The sequence below is a fragment of the Vicugna pacos genome, chromosome 12, assembly GCF_048564905.1.
Source record: "Vicugna pacos chromosome 12, VicPac4, whole genome shotgun sequence".
Taxonomy (NCBI): domain Eukaryota; kingdom Metazoa; phylum Chordata; class Mammalia; order Artiodactyla; family Camelidae; genus Vicugna; species Vicugna pacos.
In genome coordinates this window covers 63,497,501-63,504,636 of record NC_132998.1, presented here as the reverse complement: position 1 = coordinate 63,504,636, position 7,136 = coordinate 63,497,501, and the positions used below count along the sequence as shown (strand labels likewise).

The window sequence follows — 7,136 nt, the reverse complement described above, 5'->3', positions numbered from 1 at the left end:
TACAACACTAGTGACCAGGGCCTTCATGAAAGTGATGATCATGATGCTGTGACGAGTGACCCAGGCCTCCAGGCTGCCAGGCTGGAGGGCTGCGGGAGAGGCCGTCTCCTGTGGGAGGGCTGTCTGACCACCACGTTCCCTGCAGCCTGCTGGGAGACCCTCCAGAAGGGCCTCTGGAGACCATCCCGAGCAACCTGTCCTGGCCAGCCACGCCCCTAACGTGGCCCTGCCTTTCCCACAGGGGCGGGAGGGCTCCTAGCAGCTGGAGAGGAGGGTCCCCCGGTAGGAGGGGTCGAGGTGGAGTGGGGTGGAGGGCACCTGGCAGAGGAGTGGGGAGTGGGGGACCCCTGGCAGGGGACTTGGGGGCCTCCCGGCAGCAGGGGAGGCTGAGGGGCTCCTGGCAGGGACCGTGGTTGGGGGGAGCTCCCACCGGGCCGCCCGCCCAGTCGCGCTGCCAGGCTGATTAGCATGGGCCAGGGGCGCTGGCGAGGGGGCTCCGCCGGCCGAGCTGGCACGTCCCTCGCGGGCCCAGCTGGCCAGGCCGAGACACAAAGCGCCTCAGACGGCGGCGGCGCTCGGCCATTCACGCGCAGGGGCGGCCCGGGCGCGGGCGGCGAGGAATTCCCGCCGCCGGGGCGAAGAATAGCGCCTGGGCCGGGCGGGGCTCGGCCGCCCCGCGCTCCTGACCTTGAACCTTTGTGACTGGAGCGCATGCAAATCGCGGCGGGGCCGCGCCAAGCCCCGAGGGCGCTGCGCCGCCCGGGGTGTCCGGGCGAACAATGCGCCACTGTCCCCGCGCGGAGCCGCGGGCTGGGAACGGCGCGGGCACGCACCCGGCGGCGCGGCGCGGAATGCCAATGCGGATTCACCCGGCGCGGCGGGGCGGCGCGGCCGGGGAGGCGACCCCGGCCCCGCAGGGGCTCCGGCCCGCGCCCCGCGCCCCCGGCCTCTGTGGCTACGTCCCAGAGATCTTAGGCTCTTTTAGGTGACTGTCCCTCCCTCCCTCCTGCCCTCCTGTCTTTCTCTTACTGGTTTTATTCTTTAAATCCTCCAAATGATCAGTAACAAGATAAAGGTCGCCCTGATCACGGCCTGACCCAGGGTGGGTTTCTGCCCCTTCCCCTCTCTTTACGGCATCTTCCTTCTCTCTGCAGGGGGTGAACTCTTGCAATTCAGCGTCTCGCCTTTGTCACTGGACATTTCCTTCTGTTGTCGACACCCTTCACCGATGTCCCTTTTAAAGTATTGTTCTCCACGGCTGAGCTGCAGTCCCTTCCCCCTGGGTGTCCCCATCATGGGGACAACAGCTTGTCAACAGGGTCGTACCAGTCCATAAGGAGCCTTTCAAAGAGAAATGACCAGGGGGACCACTCTATGAGTCACTAAATTATAAGTTGCTAAAGTGGTGCCAGGCCACAGTGTGGGTCCCACGACATCTGTCCTCACTGGCCTGGATATGGTCTTTATTATGAGACTAAGCAGGCAAGCAGCTGCACTCAGAAAGCACACAGACCACTTGGGAAGCTTAAGTGGATTTTTATGCATGTGGGCATGACCTGGTGATTCTAGCACCTTCTATTAATTTGAATTGGACACCTTCACAGTAGGAAACAGAGGCCCAGAGTGAGATGTTCCAGCCCTGAAGTTGGCTGGTGACTGGGACATTGTTCTCCTGGGACTCAGGGGTCTGGCCCCTGCTTGCCTACCTCACGGAGGCAGTGGATGTGAGGGCCGATCCTGTGGGTGCAGGGGCTGCCCAGGTGTGAGGGAGACCCCGTGTGTGTTGGTGGTCTGCAGGGAGTATACGTCTGAGGCTGTCCCCACCAAGGCGCCAGCTCTGCTGCAGAGAGGACCCAGGGCAAGAGTGAGAGGTTCAGTCTGAGGCTGTCCCCACCAAGGCGCCAGCTCTGCTGCAGAGAGGACCCAGGGCAAGAGTGAGAGGTTCAGACCAGGGCAAGAGTGAGAGGTTCAATCTTGGCTGGACATCTTCTCTCTGGTCCTCAGTTTCCCTGGGTAATAAATGAGGTGAGTGTAGAGAAGATGGTGAAACATTGTTTCCACTTTCTTAGATACGTGAGTAGGATGGCTTTTTAAAGGATGGGGCGTCCTTCACAGCCAGGGCTCCTGAATGTGCTGGTGTTACTGGTTTCCAGCAGCTGACTCGCATATGGAGGCTTCTTTGGGCTGGACCCTGGGGACAGACCCCCCCAAAGGGCATGAGACCCCGTCCTTGACCTTGAGGAGCTCAAGGCATGTCTGGAGGCAGGAGGAGTGGGAAGGGATGGGTAAGGAAGCAAATGGTGAGGGAGGTAAAGGAGGAACCACATGGGTGGTGGGTGTGGTGGAGCTGGAGGGGGCAGTGGGGGGTCTAGGAAGGTTCTTGGGAGGGGGCTGCCTGAACTGAGTCTTAAGGGGGATGAGCAGCTTCTCAACAGGAGAAGAGAGTGGAGAGCACTTCAGGCAGAGGGAACATTCCAGGCAGAGGGAGGGTTCTGAAAGGCACAGGACATGAAGAATGCACGAGAAGGAAATCCCTTCCTTGGGCAAAATTTCCTTCTACTTCTTCGCATTTATACAGTCCGCCTCACGGGTGGTCTGCAGGACTAAAAACATGAAAATTATAACAAAATCTAGGAGTCGATCTGGCTAAGGGAGGTTTCAGGGCAGAAGAATGAGATGGGGCAGGGGTAAAGTGAGTGAACAACCCCTCGGACTCCTGAGGGTTCCCAGGTGAGGCCGCTCTGGCCCCCAGAGCCAAGGCAGACTTAGCCCCCAGATTTGCACAGGAGACTGGCAGTTTGACTCTGTCCCTGAACTCAAGCACCAGGTCCTCACCTTTTCCCCCGACACTCAGGGCAGCAAGCATCATGAGGCATGGTGCCAGGTGCCGAGGCTGCTGCTCTCAGCGTGGGCACAGCTGGAAGGGGAGAGGAAGTCTGGATGTGGTGGGACACACGTGGATGCCATGGTCCACTGGGCCAGTGGATGCCCAGCAGGGAAGTCGGGGAAGGCTTCCTGGAGGAAGTGATGGCAAAGAGTTGGTCTGATTCTGGCAGGGAGGGAGAATGGCTGCAAGATGGCAATAACAATGTACAAACCTCCCAGGATGGGCACGGATGAAAATGTGCCTGGTGCACACAGGAGGCTCGGGGCCAACGTGCGCATCCATCGTGTCCGCAGTTGGCTGGAAAAGCTGGCCGCTCTGGGGATAAAGCTGCGACCTCCAGAGGGTGGCTGGGATAGGGGAGCCATGTGTAAATTCTAAAGTCCTTCGTACTCCTAATGGTAAAATACAATTTCTGAAATAAAATTGGTCAGTCACGGTTGACTGGTCTTCACTCCCAAAGACATGTTTGAAAACAAACAAACAAAAAACCCCAGAAAAGCTGTAGTCCCAGCTGTCCGCCAGCGGCTGCCCGTGAAACTCCCGGGCCTCACTGACACCTGGGCATCTTGGAGAATCCAAACGGGACAGGGCCCTGAGCATCACGGCTCCTGGTTCCCGACCCACCGAAGGGGAGACTGAGGCTCTGGGTGCATGTGTCAGAAGCCTAGACAGGCCGGGGAGAGAACCAGGTCTCCCGCCTTCTAGGTCTTTCCACTACTTCACTGGATTCCTCCGAAATTAGCAATGGAAAAGTGATCCCACGCTGGGGGAAGAAGAGAGTCATACTTTCCGTCCTGGCGCCTTGCGAGCACCTGGGACTTAGTGGGTGCCCCCAGATCCCGTGCAGAAAGAGAAGCTGGCTTGTGTCACCCGAGGGGCAGTGAAAGAGGACACTTTGGCCGTGCTGACATCATGGTGGGGGCTCCAGTGTGCAATCAGCCCCCGAGGTCTCTGGCTGGAGGCAGAACCACCTCCTCCAGCGCTCCAGCCTCTCTGGGCCTGGGTCACAGGCAGAGGGGACGGGGTGGGTGGCTGGCTGGGCTGGCGGGGGCTGGCCTGAGGGTGATAGCAAGGTCTCAGAGCCTCTCGGGCCCAGGAGAGGAGGAAGGAAACGTGGACACTTGGCTCGGGTCCCACAGCCCCATCCTGCCCTTGTCCTGGGCGGGCACGCAGGCAAGGAAGACAGCACTGCAGCCAGCCTGCCTGGACTTGACCCTGGCTCACTGCTTGGTGGTCCTGTGCCCCAAGACAGGCTGCTTCACCTTCCTGGACCTCAGTTTCCTCCTCTGTGAAATCAGATCACATCCGTAGTTTGGTGCCTGCCTGGCACATGGTAAGAGCTCAGTCAATGCCTGCGTTTATTTGATGCTCAACATCCTCTCTTGCTCTCTCTCTCTCTGTCCTGCACATGTCCTGACATGGAACCCTGTCAGTTTTGTCCTTTCTTCCCCATTCCTTCTGGTCCCCAGGCCTGAGGTCCCAAACGGCTCCTTGTGGGATGAGCTGGGAGCTGGAGGGAAGGGGTGGGGTCTGAGTTCCAACACCCATTGTCAGCATCCAGGCAAAGCCTGCTGGGCAGTGCTGTCCCGTCCCAGACCGTCGTCGGGAGAAGGGATTCAGGCCCTAAGGGACAAACTGACTCAGACACTGAAGCTGGCAGCTTCACTGAGTGGCATGAGGGCCACGAGGGAGGTGGCAGAGGAAGGCTTTGGTCCCAAATGATGGCAGGAATCACCCTCTGTGTCCACTGCTAAGCTGGTCTCCCTCCCTCCCTCCCTTCCTCTCTCTCTCTCAACCCTCTCTCTGATTCTGTGCCAGTCCCTGTGCTGGTTGCTGGAAATAAAGGGTAAAACCGAACATTTTCATACTTGCAGTACAGTACAGAGCAGCAGGTATCGGGCAAATCATCTAGAGAAACAGTGTCCAATAGCACTTTCCGTGATGGCCCAAATGTTCTACATCTGAACTGCCCGATACAGTAGCCACTAGCCACATGTGACCGTTGAGTTCTTCAACCATGGTGAGAGCTACTGCAAAGCTGCATTTTAAATCTTATTCCATTTAAATTAATTCAGTTGTAGATTAGATAGTGCCCTGTGGCTTGGCAGAACTCTAGAGTCACAACTCCATCTCACCACACTGTGTTACTCCTTCACAGCACTTGTGTTTATTCAAGTTTGAGGTTATTTTTTGACATTTGTCTGTCAGCGATGGCATGCCTTAATTCAGTTTCCTTGAAAACAGAATCTGAGATAAAGCCTTGCCTGCTGGCAGCTCAGTTGGGAAGGAGATCCTAGGGGAAACCAAGAAAGGACGCTTTATCAGGTCCATCACTGCTATGGGGCAGGGTACTTGATCCTAGGGAATTCGGGGGTAGTCCTGAAATACACTTCAGATCTGTCAACCCAGGGGATAAAGGTGGAAGCTCTTATTCACCAGATCCTGCTCACCATTGGTGCAGGATGGTCCGCCGTTGGTCCAGGATGGCTCCGGGAATGTTGACGCCCCCCACTTCTGGGCTGGGTGAGTGTGAGTGCAGAGTGGGTTGACCCCGTGCCCTAAATCACATGCTCAGAGGAGCACCAGAGCAGGCAGCAAGAGCTATCCAGCGTGCGCCCAAGGTAAGGTGCTGTCTGGTTGCACCAGTCCAAAGCTGGCGGAGCCACTGTCAAACCGGCTACAGTGGCAGTGGCTGGAGTAAGAGGCGGGACTGAGAGGACTCTGAGATGGTGTCTTCGAGGTGTCAATACAGTCCGCCCCTCGCAACGCTCATATCTGCTTGTGCCTTTGAAAAAGTTGAATCTGCCAGAGTTCTCTTCAAGTTCATGGCCAGCAGCAAACTCTCTAAGTTTTAAAAATAGTATTATTAGCAGAGCAAGAGATAGCTTCCACCAGTGCAGCTGGTCTGAAGCCTTGACTGTTACCCACCAGCTCCACCCTGCTTCACAGATTCTAGCTGTGCATCTCACCTGGCCCAGGTTGCCTGGCTGGTGAGGGCACCTAGACCTTCATCACTGAGGGAGCCAAGCCCTTTGTGGCATCGCTCTTGCTGGCCCGTGGTGGCTGCTGTGGATTCCTCACTGTTCTCACCATCTTGGATGCAACAAGAGACATTGCTTCCAGTGAATTCTCTAGTTCTGACAAACACTCCTGCCTGTCCCCAAACCTAGCTCCTCCTGCTAGTATGGTGTTGAGATCTCAAGATCTGTAGAATCTTTAGTTTGCCTTCTGATGGAAGAATCTCCTTGTGGGAGCCAGGACCCCACATTTGACAAGTCTAAGGTTGTGGGGATGGCAAAGGAGCCAGTCCCGCTTCTTGGACCCATGTATTCCTCTTGGTTTCTGGGCCAATGTATTCTTAATATTGGAAACTCAGTACCATGTATCTGAGTTTATCTCCCACCCTCTGGCACTGAAAGTACTTGCCGCTTACTGCTCATGAGATTCTGAGTGGATGAACAATGAGTGTCTGAACAGAAGGAAAGTCCCACGAAAACAGAATTCTCATCTGTGCTGGTCATTGCTGTGTTTCCAGTGCCTAGAACAATATTGGACTCAAAATAGGAATTCAACAAATATTAGTAGAATAAATAAAGCAAAAAATTTTCAAGTGGAATTTAATAATGTGCATTGGTGGTATGGTAGTGAGTGTAACTGCCTTCCAAGTGGAATTTAGTATGTATAAAATGTATTATAAAGCAATCATTTTCAAAAAAGTATAGGATTATCACTGGGCTGAGTGGATCAATAAAAAGAATAGAAAATCTAGAAAGAGATGAAAGTAGGGGATACAAGTTTCTCTGTTTAGGTAAACTTTTTAAAAAAATTAGGGCTGGAGCAATTGGCAACCATTCTGAAAAATGACCTGATGGTAGACCCAAGTCTCTCTTTTTGCACCAAAATAAACTTGAGATGGATTAAGAATCGTAAGCTAAAACAGTGAAACCACAAATACACTGGGAGGAAATATATTTATTTGTATAATTTTGAGGTGGATAAAAACCTTCCTAAGCAATGACACCCACATCAGGAGTTATAAAGGAAGTAATGAAGATTTTTTCTATATAAAAATAAAAATTTTCACGTGGGGAAAAAAACAGTATAAGCAGAGTCGAAAGGCAGACAACTAACTGGGAAAAATATGTACCAGACAAAATCATTCTAACTCAACATAAAAAGTCCCCTTGCAAATCAACAAGACGAAATATCTGCAATGGATATGGGAAGAAAACTTACAGAAAAGAAAGTG

General features: G+C 54.3%; 1 long non-coding RNA gene across 2 annotated transcripts; it reads left to right on the top strand.

The window, feature by feature from the left end:
* LOC140700527 (uncharacterized) lies at positions 1 to 1,406 on the top strand. 2 transcript variants are annotated; one of them, XR_012078939.1, is made up of 2 exons: positions 1 to 282; positions 1,155 to 1,406. It is a non-coding gene; the product is annotated as an uncharacterized lncRNA (long non-coding RNA). The 2 variants fall into 2 exon arrangements; XR_012078938.1 differs by lacking the exon at positions 1 to 282 and adding an exon at positions 913 to 985.
* Positions 1,407 to 7,136: the final 5,730 nt, after the last annotated feature.